Source organism: Hyaena hyaena, unplaced genomic scaffold (genome assembly GCF_003009895.1).
Source record: "Hyaena hyaena isolate Hyena2069 unplaced genomic scaffold, ASM300989v1 scaffold_46, whole genome shotgun sequence".
In the NCBI taxonomy this organism is placed as follows: domain Eukaryota; kingdom Metazoa; phylum Chordata; class Mammalia; order Carnivora; family Hyaenidae; genus Hyaena; species Hyaena hyaena.
Window position 1 is genome coordinate 3,464,785 of NW_024080678.1, and position 20,178 is coordinate 3,484,962.

General features: G+C 47.1%; 1 protein-coding gene and 1 non-coding gene across 3 annotated transcripts in view; one reads left to right on the forward strand and one right to left on the reverse strand.

Moving 5' to 3' along the window:
• BTBD11 (BTB domain containing 11) overlaps window positions 1-20,178 on the reverse strand; it is a 320,925-nt gene that overhangs the window by 282,287 nt on the left and 18,460 nt on the right. The gene's annotated exons all lie outside the window — the stretch shown is intronic.
• LOC120230752 lies at window positions 13,769-13,873 on the forward strand. Its single transcript, XR_005528152.1, has one exon. It is a non-coding gene; the product is annotated as a U6 spliceosomal RNA (small nuclear RNA).

The following is a 20,178-nucleotide window of genomic DNA, read 5'->3' on the forward strand; positions in this document are numbered from 1 at the left end:
CGCCCTACGTCCACCTACCCCACCACCATCACCTATATCTATCCAGTACCAGTGTTCTCTGGTTACCACAAAGCTCTGAGTCTGTGGGCACAATCTGAAAAGGAGCAGGTGCCTAGAAGGACAGAGGACCCATAGGAACTTCGCATGTATCTAATTAGGAGCCATTTCCCCCTCTGTAGGCTTTGGTCTTCTCTGTCAAATGTGAGGCCAGGACTGAGTGTCCTCAGGGTCTCTCTGCTCTGACGGTCAATGACCCCACTTTCCGGGTATCATGCACCCCTACCTCTTGCCTTTTGTCCCCTCCAGCCACCCAACCTCAGTTTGAGCACAGGCACAGCATCTGACCTTTTCTAATAGTGTGAATGTCAACTTCCAGAGACTAAGATGATGGCATTTCCTGAGGTCAGGAGGTCAAGTCAATGATGACTGCCCCTTCTGTCTTATCTCACCCACCAGAGGGAACATGAGACTCTGAGAGATGGTTAGGAACAGTCTAGATGTTTGACAGCAGTGGATCTTACATCAGAATTCCCCAGGACAGCTTGTTTAAACAAAGGTTTGGATCCCACCCCCAGGGTTTCTGATTCAGTAGATCTGAGGGGGTTCTGAGACTAAATTTTGAGAACCATTATTTGAGACCTCCCAAGGTCTGGCCCGTACCCCCATTACTAGTCTGAAACCCGCTACACCTTCCCCTTGCTCAATCCTCTCCAGCCAGACTCCACACTATTTTTCAAACATACTAGGCACATTTCTGCCTCAGGGCCTTTGCACGTACTATGTGCACTATCTAGAAGGCTCTTTCCCTGTTATCTGTATAGCTCTTCCCTAATCTCTTTAAAAATCTTTACTAAATTGTCACTCTCTCAGTGAGGCTTTTTCCCTGCTTTATTTTTCTCTGTAAGACTTATCCTCACATAGCATACTATATATTTTACATCACCGGTTTTATTTGTCTCTCTCTGACTCGACGGTAGGGCTCCATGAGGGCAGGGGTTTTTCTTGGTTTTATTTACTGCTACATTCCAGAATAGCATTTGGTATACTGTAGGTAATCTAGTATTTGTGGAAGGAAGAGAAAGAATGACAAAAGCAGAGAGGGAAGGGAGGGAGAGATGGGGAGAAAAGGAAGCAGAGAGAGTGGGGGAAGGTGGAGAAAGAAGGAAAGGAGGGAAAGAAGGGACTTTACAGACAAGTAATATTCTTGTAATAGTTGTAGAACAACAGCATGGGTACCCACTTTGTCATTTGGCCAAGTAAGAGCTTTAAAAACTCAGACACTTTGAAGCGCCTGGATGGCTCAGTTGGTTAAGCTTCTGACTCTTGGTTTCTGCTCAGGTCACGAATTCACAGTTCGTGGGTTCAAGCCCCACATTGGGCCCTGCACTGGAGGTGTGGAGCCTGCTTAGCATTCTCTCTCTCCCTCTCTCTCTCTGCACCTCCTCTGCTTATTTAATCTCTCTAAATAAACATAAAAAAAAAAAAAGCTCCAAAACTTCAGTTACCATCTCCTTCCCCCCCCCCCCCCCCCCCAGGGCCCTGCAAGGTGGACCAGAAGCCACCGAGCAAAGGGCAGACTGGGTGAACAGCAGCCTGGAGTTGGATGATAACTGTGTGGCTGCTCTGAACACCATTTCAGGAAACAATGGACATTTTAGCTCCACTGCCTTTCAAGTAACAGAGCAGAGGTTTTAGATTTCACTTCAAATATCGACTTGAATGCCTGGGACACTGAAGGATGCTGACGTCACCTCCAGGACACCTGCCGTGGAGTAGCTGGTAGGGACGGAAGCACAGGTGTGCCATGCATTTGCCATCCTTGCAAAAGATGCTCCAGAAATACTGGCTGAATTCATGAATGACATCTGCCTCCTGCAATACGCTGGCTGTGTAAGGGTACAAACAGTGACATTTCAAGACACTGCCAAATGCATACACAACTTCCAAAGCTCTAACTCAGAAAAATTCCTCTGGATCCCCTCAACTCCTTGAGGGCAAGGACTCATTATCTTTGTATTCTCAAGGCTAAATTCAAATTCCACCTCAGCTGGGCTTTGGTAAATATTTGTTTTTCCTTTGTTTAAAAAAATGTATTATTTCTGAGAGAGAGAGAGAGGAGGGATGTAGGGGCTTGAACTCATAAACTGTGAGATCATGACCTGAGCCGAAACCAAGAGTTGGACAATTTAACCAAATGAGACACCTGGGCACCCCTGTTTTTCCTTCTAAGCTCAGAAATCAAATTCTGGGGGCGCCTGGGTGGCTCAGTCAGTTAAATGACCAACTTCAGCTCAGGTTATGATCTCACAGTTTATGAGTGTAAGCCCCACATCAGGCTCTGTGCTGACAGCTCAGAGCCTGGAGCCTGCTTCAGATTCTGTGTCTCCCTCTCTCTATGTCCCTCCCCCACTCATACTCTGTCTCTCTCTGTCTTTCAGAAATAAATATTTAAAAAATTTTTTTAATAAAAAAATTTTTAAAAAAAGAAATCAAATTCTGTCTTCAGTGCCTATGCCTAGAGAGTCTGATTCTAAAGTATGAGAGAATTGGTGGGGCACCTGGGTGACTCTGTCAGGTAAGCATCCGACTTTGGGTCTAGTCACAATCTCAGGGTTTGTGGGCTAGAGCCCTGTGTCAGGTTTTGTGCCAGCAGCTCAGTCTAGAGCCTGCTTCAGATTCTGTGTCTCCCTCTCTCTCTGCCCCCCCTAAATAAACATGTTTTAAAAATAATAAAAAAATAAACTATGAGAGAATTCAGGGGCACTGAGCCCAGTGCTTGGCACATAGTAGGTCCTCAATAAGTGCTGACTGATTGGTTCACTAAGAGATCTTCCAACTTCTCCAAATACAGAACACGGCCCTGCAGCCTCGACTGCTCCCGAGACTGCTGCTTTGTGTTCTTCTCTCGAGGAGATGATGCAGAGCCTGTCTGGAGTGCTGTTGGACTTGGCCAGCAGAGATGGGGAAGGAAGGAAAGCAGCAAGTGGCACCCAGGTCGGGAAGTCTTTAGGCTTGAGAAACAACCAGATGCTGGCTGATTTCCCCACATTCGGGGACCAAAGTGACTGAAAGGACAGTAGTAAGATGAGAGTGTCCATAGTCCCACAGAGCACGAGCATAGGGGGCTGGATGGACATGTGGTCAGCCTCCCAACATTTCCACGACGGCTCAAGCCATCACTGCTTCTACGCACCCTTACCTCCCTGGTGCCAGCACCCAGCTCCCTGCCAGCCTTCCTTTCTCAAGAGTCAGGAAAAAAGGCTTCCTTCCAGTCTTCTGAAAGGAAGGGGACAAGTCACCCATTCATCACTGTGTCCCCTTACTCCATTCCTCTGTCACTGAGTCACTAATGAGGTAGCAAGTGCTTGTGATGGGTCTGTTACAGTACCTGGTGCTGAGGATGCCACGATAAATAAAACACAGGCACAGCCTACTTGTAACTCCCCATTGAGGGAGAAAAGACCTGTAAACAAACAGCAAACACTATTTGCTTCCACCAGTGTGGTCTACCTATCACTTGCTCACATGAGCTGGTTTAAGGTGATATGCAGATAAACACTTTTATTTTGGGTTATGTGTTTATTTTCATATGTATCTTAAAAAATACAACTAGCACATCAAACCGTCTCCATCACATGCATTTGTGCAGCAGATGTGTTTTCAATAAATAAAAACTGTTAGTGTGAAGTTGATTATGATAAAAATGTGAGGCAAACAAAGCACAGGAGGTAGAAGGAACTCATGAAGGTGGCACGCAAATGACGAGGTTTCAGACACACTGGCTGTGGATGAGAACAGACAGGGGTTCAAACCCCGGTCCCGCTGTTTACCAGCACGGTGATTCTGAATGAGTTATTTACTCACCTGGGGCCTTGATTTCTTCCGGCATAAAGTGATTATGTCTACCTCACGGAGGCTGATGTAGATAATTAACCTTGTAGGTGCAGAGTCCTTCTTATTTTATTACCATGCCACCATATTCTCCCTGTGCCTATAACAGACGGTTGGAGAACTTGCTGCCCTTTTGGTTTGGGGGAGAAGGAAGCGGCAAAGTGCTCAAAGCCCTGAGTGGAGAGCCAGCCATGAAAACAGTCAAGGGAATGAGGAGATGGCTTCATTCACAAGCCCAAGGAGCTCTGGGGGGCGTCCATGATGAGAAGGGAGGCAGCCAGACGGTGGAAGACCAGGCCTCCAAATAGCAACTGTTCCCGTGGCCGTGACCCCACCTGTCTCACCGGGCCACAGCCCACCCAGGAAGCCGTGGCACCTTGCCCTAAACAGCATGTTAGAGCCACGACAGAGAAATTCTAATCCCGGTGGGTCTCTGCTTCCTAAGGGCTACAGCTCGCTGACCAGGGATGGCAGCTCAGAGGGACCTGCAAGAGTAACACTTGTGACACTGACAGCCCAGCAGGAGGGCCTCAGAAAAGACCTCCCAAAGGACAAACGCCCTGGCAAGGGGAGAGACTTAAGTCTTTGATTCATGTGGGCAAAGGGTCCCTCCAACTTTCTGTGCATAAGAGCAGGGGCTCCCAGGGTGAAGCCTCCATGCAATGGAATGGAGCTCAGTGATAAAAAGCACAGGAACATGGATGAATCTCAAGTGATCATGCTAGATGCATGAAGCCGAAGCAAAAGGCAGCGTAATGTAACGTTACAGTCATCACATTCCAGAGAAGGCAAAACAACAGAGCCAGAGGGCAAGCCAGTGATTGCCTGAGGTTAAGGGTACATATGTGGAGGCAATACACGGAGACATCACTTCACACCCATGAGGATGGCTATCATCAAAAATACAGATAATAACAAATGTTGGCAAGGATGTGGAAAGGAATCCTCATACACTGACTGTGGAATTAAAAAATGGACCGGGGGTCCTGGGGTGCTTGGGTGGCTCAGTCGGTTGAGCGTCCGACTTCGGCTCAGGTCATGATCTTGCTGTTTGTGAGTTCGAGCCCCGTGTCAAGCTCTGTGCTGACAGCTCAGAGCCTGGAGCCTGCTTGGGATCCTTCTTCTGTCCCTCCTCTGCTCATGCTCTGTCTCTCTCTCTCTCTCAAAAATAAATAAAAATTAGAAAAAAATTTTTAAAAAATGGTGCTGCCACTGCAGAAAACAATCTGGTAGTTCCTTGACGGTACCCTGTGACTCAGTAATTCCATATGAAAACATATGTCCCCACAAAACCGTGTCCGCCAGTGTCCACAGCTGCATTATTTATAATAGCCAAAAAGCAGAAACAACTGAAATGTCCACCAACTGGCAGATGGATAACCAAATATAGCATATCCACACAATGGAACATTATTCATATGGCACCTTAACTCAGTTAAGCTCCAACTCTTGATTTCGGCTCAGGTCATTGATCTCACTCGATGTTGTGAGATCAAGCCCTGGGTCATGCTCTGCACTGGACGCGCAGCCTGCTTAAGATTCTCGTCCCCCTCCCTTCCTCTGCCCCTCTCCCCACCAACCTCTCTTCCTTAAAACAAAACAATGGAATATTATTCATTCATAAGAAGGAATGGAGTACAGATAAAGCTACAACACAGAGGAAACTTGAACATTTGCTACTCATCGAAAGAAGCCAGTCAACAAAAGCCCAGATTGTATAGGATTCCCTCAGTACAAAATGTCCAGAATAGGAAAATCCTGGAGACAGAAAGTATATGAGTGGTTGTCAACGGCTGGGGCGGGGGAGGAGGTCACAGGTAGAGGGAACGGACTGTGTGTAGGGCTTCCTTTGTGGGGGGAAGATGAAAGTGTTCTGAAACAAACTGTATGATGGTCATACAACTCTGTGACTACGTACACTAAAGACCACTGAACTGTATACGTTAAGCAGGTCAATTGTATGGCATGTGAATTACATCTCAAAAAAGCGGTTACAAAAACCAAGAGATAATAAATTGCCACAAGTTAAAAACAATGTATGGGGAAGACTTAACTACAAAGGAAAAACACAAGGGTACTTGCGGGGGAGGTAGGAGAATAATCTCTAGGCTGTCTCTGGTGTCGGTTACCTGACTATACATTTGCTGAAACTCACAGAACTATACACCAAAGATTCAAAAATAAACTGGCCCCTCCCAGTCAATATTAAAAATGGTTACCCTCTAGTAGACATTATGCTAAGTACTGTACATGCCTTGAATTATTTAATCCTTAAAGCAAACGACTAAGTATTCCTTTCCCTAGTTTATTCTGGGCAGACGGAGGCTCCAAGAAGTTATGCGGCTTGCCTGGGATCACGGGAAAGGTGTTCAGAATCTGAACCCAGTTCCTTCAGACTCCAGATCCCACATCAATATGCACTGTGTTCTGCCTCCCTACACACTGATTATCTGGAACATTCCCTGGGCACCTCTCAGGTGGTCTTCAATGGTCACCTGTCTGCTTATTACTGCTCCACTGGTGAGGTCCTTGAGGGTGGGGGGCTTTCTATCGCTCAGAGCCAGGCACTCCACAAATGCTTGGGGATCAGGGTATAATGAAAGAGAGGCAGGGAGAATGCCATTTGGAAACACAGCCTAGGATGAACTAAATTCCTGGGTCTCCTGACCTTTGGCCTCCAGCCTGGCCAGGAGGCCACACACCTCCTGGATCAAAAGACCTGAGCTTCAGCGGGAGAGAGGGAGGCCACACTGCAACTCTGGCTCTCTCAGTAGCTTGGGGGCAAAACACTTAGCCTGTGGCTGCATTCCTCAAAGATACAGTTTTTCTGCTCCTGAAAGGATTTCCTCACCTCGCTAACTCAGAGGAGGCAAGGAGACCCAGCCCAGGCGGTTCGACAGGCCACGCACTTCCTCCGTGTCTCTCAAACCCATTCTCTTCTCTCCGTTCCAGCTGCCTCCCCAGGCTGCCATCATCTCGTTTCTGCCTACAACCTCTCCCACCCCCTCTGCCAGTCTCTTCCCCGGGCCTGATCCTTTACACAATAAGTCCCACAATCAGAGAAAAGGCTTGAAAATAGGAATCTGATCACATCGTTCACTGATACCGAGGATAGCATCAGCCCTTAAGGCTCCTTGATAAGATTGAGAAAAAGGCGCCCTCCTCCAGGCAGCCACAGGCCTGTCCTGGGGCCCATGCCTTAGTGAGTTGAGGCACTCCCCCTTAGTTAGCACCCTTGTACAGGACACAACCTGGGAAACTGAACAGGGCAACCCTAACCTTCACTGTCTACCCGCTTCTCTAAGAACAAACACCAAACTCCTGCCGGGGAGCTCTAAGGTCCTGTTCAACATGACCCTTTCTATTTCTGCAGTCTATTTCTGCAGGCTCCTCCTCCTCCAGACTGCGCACCCCCCCCCACCCCCCAACACGGCACTCCACCCTTGGTCCAGACAGTCAGCACAGCTCTGGATTCCCTAAGCGTTCCATACATGCCCTCTCTTTGCACAAATTGTTCCCTCTAAGCCTATTCAACTCCTGCATCTCTTTCAGCTCTTACCTTAGATGTCCCTCCCTTCACCAGAGCCTCACCTGACCCCAACATGCCAAACACGTGCCTCCCCCCAATACCCTTCTGTGCCCTGTACCATAACAGCCTGTTCACTCAGCTGTCTGTCCCCTGGATCCACAGGGGACCCCGTGGACCCCCAGCTCTGCAAGGGTAGGAGCCAGCTTATTGAATAAATGAATGAATAAACTCATGAAGAGGTCAATGAGGGAAACAAAATGGTTTTGCCATCAGTAAGACACAGAATTTCAGATCAGGAAAGGGCACCTGCTAACTCAGCTGGACCATCATTTTACTGAGGAGGAGGCTGATGCCCATGACTTTCCTCGGCTCACACACATGCGGTCATCAAAAGCCAGGCCACCCTCCATCCCCCACAACAGGCAGAGAACAGGAATGCCTGTAGCAAAATGGATGCTCCTTTAGGAGAAAGTCTGATGGAAAAATGCAGTGGGACAGAGAGGTGAAGCCCTGGGGCTTTGCATTGCAATCAGAAGGCCCAGGGCTACTTATTAGCCATGTGGCCTCGGGTGGGTGATTCAAACACTTTGGGGCTCCAAAGTGAAAAATGGGAAACGGGGGAACATACTGCATGACCTATGGGTACTTATGAAAGACACTCAGCATGAAAGGTACTTAGCACAGGACCTTGCTAAAACAAGCTGTCAATCCTGTAACTGAACAATGCTTCATATCTCTATACTGCACCCTCCCTCCTCCCCCACCGGGCCCAGGCTTTCCCCTTTGCCAATCCCTTCAGCACCCTCGCTGAATCCCTGAATCCCTCCCATCCCTCGCTAAGGTGCAAGAGACAATTCAGATCTGCCTAAAAGCAAACTGAGGACCCCACATAGTCTTTTTTTTGTTTTTAATGTTTTATTTATTTATGAAAGAGAGAGAGCGAGTGAGCATGAGCAGGGGAGGGTCAGAGAGAGAGGGAGATACAGAATCTGAAACAGGCTCCAGGCTCTGAGCTAGCTGTCAGCACAGAGGCTGACGCGGGGCTCGAACCTACGAACCATGAGATCATGACCTGAGCCGAAGTCGGACACTTAACCGACTGAGCCACCCAGGTGCCCCAGACCCCACAATAGTCTTTAGGCTTTCAAACAACCCCCTCAATCTAAAATATCCCCTTCCACGTCTAGGAAAGAAGAGGGAGGCTTTAATAACGTGGATCAGACCGTGTTCAATACCAGGTCATTCGTTCACAAGGGGAGACCAGAATGCCTGGCAGATAGCACCTTTTTAAAAATATTCCCAACCTGTTCTCCCCAGTATCTTGATGCTTGCAGCTTTGGGTAGATTTTAGTTAGGAACCAAAGGCTCCAATTGTGTTTCTCCTTTTAGATCTCTGGGTGGCACAGGACAAATTTACCTCTGGATCTCCAGGGAAGCAGAATAATGAATTATTAGCATTTTATCTGAGGGAGGCACATTTCATAAAGTCGGGGAACAATATGATTGTTTCCCCCTAAATTAATTTCGTTTTATTTTAAAATGGTCTATAGAAAAGGAGTAGAAGAAATAGATTGTCTGTTTCCTGATCAACAAAGATCGCCCTTGGCTTTGAGAGGGAAGAAAACAGTTCATTTTCCCGGATTACTGGATGGGAAGCAAACAGGAGCTGTCTCCACCTCACCTAATGCGCATGTATTTTGTGCTCTCATGGCTTTAATCCCACAGTCACTGGGGATGGTCAACTAGCATGCCAGCAAGAGCGAGTGTGGATGTTTTTCCTAAGAGCCCAAAGGGGGCTGTCTGTGTTTCCACAGCACTCTGTCTATACCTCTGACATGAGTCACATCGCCCTGCACTGCAATTCTGTTCTTCATGCCTGCTGCTAGTATATGCTCCTCAAAGTCAGGCATTTCCCCCCTGCACCTTTATCCCCAGGTAGGGGTGCCAATTACAATACCAAATGCAGAGTTAAAACTGAACATCAGATATGCATGCAATGCTCAGGACATAACTTACAGTAAAAAATATTTCTGGGGCACTTGGGTGGCTCAGTCGGTTAAGCGTCTGACTCTTGACTTCCACTGAAGTGATGATCTCACAGTTCAGGAGATGGAACCTTGCCTCTCAGCACAGAGCCTGCTTGGGATTCTCTCTTTCCCTCTCTCTCTGTCCTTCCCACCCCCCACCCAATAAACTTAAAGAAAATAATCCTTGTTTATCTGACATTCAAAATTTCATTGGCACACTTTTTTAAAATTTAATTTAAATTTTAGTTATCATACTGTGTCATATTGGTTTCAGGAGTAGAAATGAGTGATTCATCACATATATACAACAGCCAGTGCTCATCCCCAAAACTGCCCTGCTTAGTACCCATCACCCATCTAGCCCATCTCCCACCCAGGCCCCCTCCATCAACTCTGAGTGTGCTCTTTATCATTAGGAGTCTCTTGTGATGTATTTCCCTCTCTTCTCTTCCCCCTACATCCTCCCCTATGTGCAACTGTTTTGTTTCTGAAATTCCATATATGAGTGAAATCATATGACATTTGTCTTTCTCTGGCTTATTCTGCTTAGCATAATATGCTCTAGTTCCATCCACATTGGAGCAAATGGCAAGATTTCATTCTTTTTAGTGGCTCAGTCATATTCCAATATATATACATACATAGATATATATATATATGTATATACACCACATCTTCTTTATCCATTCATCAGTTGATGGACAGTTGGGTTCTCTCCACAGTTTGGCTATTGTTGATAGTGCTGCTATAAACATTGGGGTGCATGTACCCTCTCGAATCTGTATTTTTGTATCCTTTGGGTAAATACCTAACAGTGCAATTGCTGGGTCATAGGGTATCCCTATTTCTAGTTTTTCAAGGAACCTCCATACTGTTCTCTACAGTGGCTGCACCAGTTTGCATTCCCACCAGCAGTGCAAGAGGGTTCCCCTGGCATCCTCTCATGGGCACCCTTTGTATCTGCTAACTGCGGCAATCCTAACTCCAGGGTCTCTTCGCATCTCATCCTCATGACTCTGAAAAATCATACCCATATTCCCATTTTATAGTTGAAGAAACAGGCTCAGAGAGGCTAAATAACTTGCTGAGATTACAAGTGGTGGCAGAGCTGAACATGAACTTCTCCCTTTCCATCTACGTGCTCATCTACGTGTTGGGGGATGAATGAAAGAATGCATGCGTGCATGCAGATGGTGAGTAGCCGGGGAACCCGCTATGCACCTTACTCTGAGTCATCATTCCCTCCCTGGAGTCCCAGCCTCACTTCCTTATTAGCGAGATTGCTGCCCCACATTCTTCTTCTTGGGAAAGGGCCAGCTTCCTGGGAACAACACTGATGCGGTAGATAAGTCCAGGTTCCCCCTAAGTGAAAACAAATCTCCTGGCACCAGGAACAGCAAGAGAGGGTAGGTGGCTGGACAGAGAAGGCTGCTCACCATCCTGAGAAACGACAGCGCTGGCGCTCAAGGCCTGGATGCTGGCCACCCCCCATCAGCAGCTGTCCTCCTCTGAGCTCAGAGCAGACAGAGAGCACAGAGCACGGTTCCTACCTCCACGCCAGCCCTGTGACCTCAGAGAGCTCACAGGGCAGCAAGGCAGGCTCACAGAGGGAGCCACAATGCAAGGTGGAGGGCAAGCACCAAAGCAGTTCACACCCTGGCTGTTCCCTGGCAGTTCCGCCTCGAACTCTCTGCCCAAACCCCTCACTTGTGCTAAAGTGTCCCCCACCCCCAGAGGCTTTCCAGCTGCCCCATCTTAAAGAGCACCCCCTGCAGTCTCCACCTGGAATCTCATGGAGTACCGCACCATTCGTTTGTTTACTGCTGGTCTCCCCATCACAGACCTGAAGCTCATGAACAGTCTCTCTTGCTTAGTGCTTTTGTTTCCTTCATCACTACAGCCATAGCACCTAGAACACTCTCTGGCATACATTAGGTGCTCAGGACATACCTGCTGAGTGAAAGACTGAATGGAGGCCCACCTCTCGGTAACCCCAAGGATGTAGAACTCAGACGTGTACATCGGAGATGAACTGCACGACTGAGCCCTTTCCAGGATCCTAACACACAAAACTGAGAGCAAAATCAGTGGGCTGCTTTAAGCCACTAAGTGTTGGGGTAGTTTGCCTTGAGCACTGGTTAACTGAAATATCCCTGAAGACAGGAACTCTATTTTATTTAACTTTACATCCCCTAATCTAGAACGGTGCGAGGCTTATAGCTCAATAAAATTCAGCTAGGCTGAATTGGCTCAGATTGAATTTAATTTCCCCCAATTTAGGACTACTTGAGTAAATAAAGCCAAAATGTCCTGAGTCATCAGCTGAAGCTACTACCTGGCCCATGCGAAAAATGGAAGGGTAGAGTTTACATGGAAATTTATAGGATATTACACGCTACTCTAAACCAAAGACTTTTATAGGGATGAAATAAAACTACTATTATCCCCAGTAAGTTTTAGGAATATTTCCGGTTATGACAGTCACTGTAAAAACATCGCATAGAAATACTCCATTTTTGTGTCTGGAGCCGGGAAGCCCTGATGTATTTCCTCATTCCCTGCATGACCAGAATGGAGGCTGTGATCCTGTGACCTTGGCTATTTACTCCCAGTCACTGGGGGCAGAATCTGGCAAGCCAGCATCTTGGTCTCTAGTAAACATTGCATTTACTTTTTATTGGCTAAAATATAGGAGCAGTCTCAGTTTGAAGGGCTTCCTGTCCTGTGATATTTCCTGTAGCTGAGATCTGGCTACAGGATGCCTTCATAGGATCGTCCCAAAGGCCATTCTCTGGTCTGGGATGTCCCTTCATGTACCTCCTAGCTTTCCTCTGCGGGAGTGCTTCTGCAAAATCTTCTCTGTCTTGCCCCCACCTAATTCTAAACCTTCCATCTCTCCTGAAATCATAAACTCAGACCCAAAAAGAATCTCAGAGTTACCTATGTCATGCCCCAGTCAAATCCCTGCGCCAGAGCAAAGGCCTTTTTCTTCCAGGGTGCAGGACAGTTGAGTGGGAACAGGTAAAAATGCCACCTCAAAAGCCCCAGGTGTGAGTCATGATTCTGCTATTTATAGACAATGATACCTTAGACAAGTCACATGCCCTTACTGGGTCTAATCAGGCCAAGGACGCTCATGGGAGTCCCATGAAGACTGCATGAGGTATGCGTGTGCTGTGAATGAAAGAACAACTGGATGAAGGGGTGAACAAATGAATGAATGAACACTGCTGATCAGGAGTGAGACCAGTATTAACAAGCCATCAGCTTCAGCCTGAAATAATGGCTTTCTTGCTGCAGCGCCATAAAAACTCCCATTTCTGTCATTCTATTGTTTTTTAATAGTTTATCGTCAAGTTGGTTTCCATATAACACCCAGTGCTCATACCCACAAGTGCCCTCCTCCCTCCCACCCCCATCAGTCCTCAGTTTGTTCTCAGCATTCAAGAGTCTCTCACGGTTTGCCTCCCTCCCTCTCCCCCACTATTTTTCCCCTTCTTCTCCCACCGTGGTCCTCCGTTAAGTTCCTCCTAATCCTCCTATATGTGCAAACATATGGTATCTGTCCTTCTCTGCCTGACTTATGGATCAAGAAGATGTGGTTTATCTGTACGATGGAATACCACATGGCAATGACAAAGAATGAAATCTGGCCACGTGTAGCAACATGGATGGACCTTGAGGGTGTTAGGCTGAGCGAAATAAGTCAGCCATCTCTGTCATTCTAGATCCCAACTTCATTCTCTGGAGTTTCTGGATATTGGAACTACATGGCCTCCAGCTTTCTGGGACGACTCTGCTTTTGGAAGAAGCCTCATTCCGGCGTGGGCAAACCTTCACCTTAGTGACTGAGTCAAGGATGGATTCCACCAATATCTGGTCAGAACCAAGGGGTTATAGGAATGTTTATTGGGAAAGGAAAACACTTTCACTCCTCCTGATTTAACACAAGAAGTCAAGTCTGGGGCAGCGACAGCCAACTGGCTGGCATGCGAGAAGCTGAGTTGAAGATAAACCCACACGGGGAGGAAGGTACAGGTGAAAAGGGCAAGGGGTAGCTGAGGCCTGAGGTCATGATGGAGTCCGCAAACATGCAGCTTGTGCAGCCAGTCCTCTTCCTGGACTTCTCATTTCCTTGAGTCAATACTTCCCTCCTCTTTACGTTTATGTGAAGCCTGGGTTGGATGTTTTATCACTTGGAACGGATATCAAGCCCTTTCTATCTATGGACAAAATCATTTCCCTTCCCTGCAATACTTTCTGTGGGGCAAATTCCACAAAAGTCTACCTTCATAGAGAGTTCTAAAATCAGAGAAACAGGGTTCGCTTTGGCAGCACACATACTAAAATTCCAACGATACAGAGAAGATCAGCCTGGCCCCTGTGCAAGGAGGACATGCAAATTCATGAAGCCCTCGATATTTTTTTGAGTAAAATAAAATCAGAGAATGGAGCACCTTCTTGGTCTTATATGTAGCCTCAGGGATATATTTTTCAGGCCCACCCAATTGTCCACTTATTTATAAAGGGTCCCCCTGCGCCCACCACACTTGATTTTGCCCATCTTTTCAACCCTGAGACAGTCCATGGTGATTCACTGACAAGATACTTCACACTCATCTCCAAACACTAAATATCCTGCAAACAGAGGCAAGTAAAAAGGGACTCCCCTTCCAGACAGAGGGAACCTCCCGAGAGCTGGTAAAAGCGAGAGAGGTATCCGGCTGAAGCTTCTGGTGAGTGGGATGAATGACCGGGCCAGAAGACCACTGTTTTCCATTGGAAATAAACAAGGTCTGACCACAAAATCATGAGTGCTTTCTAGTGCAGCTGCAATTTCTTTTAGAGTCCCCTTATGTACCAGAGTGATTTTAAAAATCAGTCATTTTTGAAAATTAGAATTTACTCTTATTAATATAATCAGGTCGTTCCATTAAAACGTACAAAAATATTAAATCTGTAGGGAAGCTCAAAGTTGTGTGGAATCAAGATTATGTTCATTATCCATCATGGGGACAATGACTTTAACACAGAAGTCATGGCTTGGCTCCAAATTTGCTTCAGCAAATCTTTAAAGTGACCCAGAACACCAGGACCATTCCTCAGTGCTAAAAGATGAGCTGGCCACAACAAAGGAGTCAGCCATCACCACTTTATGAGGCCAATCACATTCAATGGCTTTGGGGGCTCAGGGTGAATCATTCAAGATGAGGATGTCATCTTGTCATCCTCAGACAAGGATCATCTTGTCTGAGGATGAGATCTTGGAGAAAGCCAACCTCTGAAGTCCTGGGATTCACTGGCAAAAAAACCCTGCAAGCATGAACTGGAAATATCTGTTGCCTTCTTTGACAGCCACCTCCTCAGCCTGAAAAACAATGGGTGCTATTAATCAGCTACAACCTGCACTGCTGGCTGCCAACCCAATCGATACCCCTTCCTGTCCTCTTCCATAGTAAAAGCACTCTGATTGGGTAGTCGTGTTGGGAAAAATATGTCCAGCTAAAGAACTGAATTTCTTAGCCTCCCTTGGAGAAATGGTGGCTGCAGAGGGGCTAAGCATTGGTCAAAGAGATATAAGCAGGATTAATAGGTGGGGCATCAGTGAAGCTCCTTAAAAGAAGGGCTTTCCTCCACCCTTCTTCATTCTCATCATGCTTACAATGCAGAAGTGATGACTGGAGCTGTAGCAGCCATCTTGGAGCCAGTGCTAACGATGACAGGGCAGAAAGACAAAGGAGCCTGAGATGCTATAGAATCACCGACCTGATCTTGAACTGCCAACCTGCCGTGGGCTCTTATAAGAGAGAAAAACAACTCTTGCCTTGTTTAAAGCCAGTTAGTTGGGTCTCTGATACTGGCTACCAAACACAATCTGACACCAGATTCGCCAATTAAAATCAAGCTTATTAATCAAGAAAGACACCTTCAATTCTGGCCACCTTTAGCAATCGGAATGCTCTAACTGGATAATACATAGGTTTGTGCTCTAACCCAGGAAGAGTTGATCAACTAATACCTTCACTGAGCACAAGGCAGGGAAAGGGGCCAAAGAACTGAAAGATCCAGATTCTGTCATCGAAGAGCTTATGGGTAATGGGAGACTCAGGCCAGAGCCACAGCAAAAGATTTCCAATGAAAGACCCGTGTGATCCACATATGAAGCATTTCAGACAGCAAGCAAGTGCTGTGGGCTTTCAAAGAAGGGAGGATCTGCTTGTTCTGGGACAGCCCCAGGAAGGATGTAGGGCTTGACTTGGAGCCATGCAGCTGAGAGGAGGGGAAGAAAGGAGCCATTCCAGGTGGACAAATTCCCTGAGTGGAAGCTTGGAATTAGGAATGAAAGTGTTTGGGTAAGGGTGGGAGTAACCTCGTAAGCTATAGAGGTTCCACTGAGGCAGGTATTAGGGGGTGCCAGAATGAGGAGCTTGCACTTGACTCTGCAGCCAAGAGGGAAATAATACTCAGAGCACGGCTGATCTGGGTGCCAGGAGGAATGGACTGGATAAGAAGAGCAAGACTAAGATGAGGCTCTAGTAAGGAGGCTGTGGTCTGTAGGGTCCTGAGGCATTCTGGTTGGAGATGGGGGTCAGTGGCTCTGGCTCATGTGGCAGATAACATGACAGTGGCAATGGCACAACCACAATCCTTGCAGCTGAGAGTCACTCTGAACAGTGAGAGGGACAGAGCAAGCTGACTCAAGCACATCATCCCTTCTCTCCTCTCCTCTCCTGCAAACAGCTACTTGGATGGAAGCTTTGGCATTTAGACTCCTCCCATCTCCCAGAGAAAAACAGGACATGAATCTGGCATCCATAAGCAAAGAAGGATGATAATTCAACCGATGGATAGTTCAGGGTTCCAGACACAGGATCATGATGACTGGGAATGGAAGGGAACTCACCTGTCATCAAGAAACCACAGAATTCTAGAATAGCATGGGCTCCTGGAAGGTTCCTCAGGGATCATCTCACCCACTGGTGTTCAAATTGGGTTCCATATGGCAGTAGAGTCCACTATTCACAAAGGGGATAGTCACCAAACAAAAACAGATCCACTTTTTTTTTGTGTTTCCCATATTTAGGTGCCCAGAAAGGCTGCATTCTAAACCAAAGAGTCACTACCAACCTGAAATCTGCCAACAACCCAACTCCCTTCCTCATCCTACAGATGAGGGCAATGCTGCTTCCACTCACTGCAGGATCGTTGGCTCCCAGCACAAGACTGGCCACGAGGTAGGTGCTTTAGAAATACCTTCTAACAGAGCGATGAATCAAAGTGGTTACAGGTGGCTTTCACTGGCAGGGCCCCGGTGACTCAGTCCCCATCAGGCCTATAGCTCGGCGTGGCCCAGTTATGCAGGGGCCAAGCTTGGGCATGTGCTAACACAGCATCCTCGGCTCCTCTGCTCACAGTGTTCCTAGCTACCTGTGCAGCTCCACATGGCCGACTGTCTCCAGCCTCTGCTGCAGCTCACATCATCCTGCACCTGAGTAATCGCACAAACTTCCCAGGGGCATCAAGTGTATCAAATTCATGGTTGTCTTTCCAGCCGCCAATACTGCCCTTCTTCTCTTCACGGAATTCCTGGTTTCAAAACAAAACAAAACAAAACAAAAGCCACTGGGCAAGTCTTTGAAAACACACTTGGGAACGTGCAGACCATCACAGTGACTGAGCTAGGAAAGGGCTCCATCCTGGGAAGTCTTTGGTGAGCCTCCCAGGAGTGGTTTTTCTGTCTGGTGCTCATTGTTCTCCTTCTAAAATGGGAAGGTTGGCCATTTAATCAACCCTCCCCTCCAGGGGATACATCAGTGCCCCGTGCAGCTGTATGAAAAGGGAATAGCGAAGCAAGGAAAAACACACTGCAGGCCTAACTCTGGCTTCATTCCACACCTCTAAGCCCAAACACCTGTGGACCAAACTGGCTGTCCAGATTTGTAGACAACACAAGGCACCATCAGCAGGGAGCAGGGAGAAGCTGGAGAGCGATCACTCTTTGGTTTTGTGCTAGATTCTAACAATCTCAACAAGTGCATCATAGTACGAATGTGCGTGTGTATGTGAGACTGAGTGTGAGTGAGTGTGTGTATGCATGAGATGCCTCACTTGTGTGGTGAGATTCTCAGAATGGCCTTTCTGAGGCCGATCTCAATTCGGTTTCTTAATGTCACAAGCACAGAGTCATTTCTTCCCACCAGGCAATTCAGTTCCTGGGTCTCTTCTTGGGCCTACAAAAATACCCAAAGCCTTAAAAGTGAAAACTGTCAGCTCCAAAACATGAAAAGAAAACCGCAAAGCCATAATGAATAGCTGTGTAATCAAGTGGCTAAAACCTGTAACATGAAGTCAACATCATGAACTGCTGACGTCAACATTCATCACAATTTCATTACGTTCGGGGGCGGGGGGGGGCGGGGGATGGAAAGGGCTGGATTGATTTTTCTCATTTTGCAAGAATTCCTGAGGATACATGACGACAGCAGAGAAATCAAAAGCCATCGAAAAATGAGATGTGCATGTGGCAAAATAATTCCGAAAGCAAAATCACTGCAATTTTTTTCCAGCCGTAATATAAATGTGATGGGGTATGTCTGGGCGTGACGTAGGATGGTGCCTCTAAAGGCAGGGAGGCTAGAATTAAGGAAGATGTTAATACTACCTACGTGACAGTCTGCAAATATTAGCTATCAAAATTCAACTAAGCTCAGAAGTCTTGGCAAATGCCTGATTTCTGACAGCTCTGCTGGACTAATGTAGCCCCACATGCACACACACATACACACAATGGCTGCCTGCTTTCCTGGTACTGCTGCAGTTAACAAATACTAGCTCTCACTTCTTCCAAATGGAAACAAACCAAAGCTTTCCTTGATATATGATACCATCAATAACCTCCTATTTCTCCTTTCATAGAAAACTCATTTTACTTTAAGGAAAACATGATGAATGATTAAGATCCATAACAGAGACCCCGTGTACAGAATATGTAACGATTTCTAGTTGTGACAAGCCCTTGCAATGGAAAACTTTTGGCAAACTGAAAACAAAGGCAAGAAACCTGTCCGGGAGCATGTCTCCCACTGGGCACGCCCCTCTTTTCAAGTGCCCAGTGCAGCACAGAGCGACTTCCTGTATGCAAGAACAGGATGGATTCTACAGCTGAGATGAGGCACGCCAGGCTGCGTGAGCCTCCGTACCTGTGCTTTCTTTCAGAAAGAGTTTGCTCAGGCTGGGCCATAGATTCCTCTAGGAGCCCATTCTACCTGGGCCAGTGGGAAGTAGGCTAAAGGGCTATCTGTGTTCTACAGAGCACAGCAGGAACCCTCCTCCTTTCCATTCCATGGACTCTGTGACCTTCAAGCAGCAGCATCTGAAGCCCATGAGAAGCCTCTCCACCATGGCTGAAGATGAAAAGGTAGGGGCCAAGGTCAGAGTCAAGGTTCCACTGAACCTTGGCCTGCCAGACTGCAGGGGAGGGGCACAGTAACTACATACGTCCAAAGGTTGGGAGGGACAGAAGCTGGGGTAGCCTCCACATCCTGGTTAGTGTTCAGATGGGACCCCTGTACACTATACTCTTCCTCCCCACCTTTGAATATTCAATCCAGTTTCTCCAAATGCTTGAGCACTAACAATGCACAAAGAGTCATCTTAGGAAGCACAGAAAGAGCACTGGACTAGGATTCAAAGAGCTGCCGTGTGCTGCCACTTACTTAGTGACCTTGAGCAAGACAGGTCACCTCGACCACCCTCAGAATTAAGCCATTAATGCCTAACACCCACCCTAATACACAGAGCTGTGTATTAGGAATTCACAATTACAGTTAGCACAGCCTGATATATCGCAAACATCTTCTCCTCTCTCCCAGTGGCCCCTTGCTTCAATTCTACTCAACTGGCTGATGAGTGTGTTCCCTGAGGAAGGGAGAAGGAGAGGCAGACCTGAGTTAGTCAATAGGAGCATCAGGTTAAACCGGCTCAGATTAAGTATTTGAATCAATAAGTGTCACACGGTTCTGGAAAAAAAGCGGTCCTGGTCTTTCTAATCACAAAACTGGACTATATTCTGGCAGTGATGTGAGCTTTTCCTCCTATACCAGTGCCTAGTGTTTAGTAGATGCTGAACTACTTCTCAAATGAAGGACTAGGAGAGATGGAAAGAGACCAACACAGCCACACTGAGTCATGGTGGGGGGTGTGGGAGGGAGACTAGATACAAGGTGCTTTATCTTCACAATTCCACGTTGCCAATCTGATTAAATTGATTATTCACCTAATAGCTGGGTTTTTTTTTCTGCTGTAGAATTGACCAGTTGTCTTATCATGGTCTAGACACAGTCTTAGTGTTATTAGAATGTTGAAGGAGTTCTCAGCGGGTCACACTACACCCTTGTTGCTGATGGCCAGCATGGGTCACAGGACAGCCTGCCGATGGCGCACCAGGTGGTCAGGGCTGGACTCCCAGCTCCTGCACCCCGACAGCATGGCCCTCAGTGGTTCTCTTCAGCTTCTCCAACTCAGTTCCCCAGACTGTGCAGGTGAACTAAAGATACCAGCCTCAATGGTGGGGTCGGAGGGATTGAGCTGAGAGAATGTCTGGAAAGTGCTCTCCACAGATTCCGACACATGGCGAACCTCAATAAACAGGACCCAGGGTTAAATCACAATTGAAGAAAGGAAACAAAGCCTTGTTTCTTCTTCCCTGGGGCAGCATGGCAGCCTGGACAC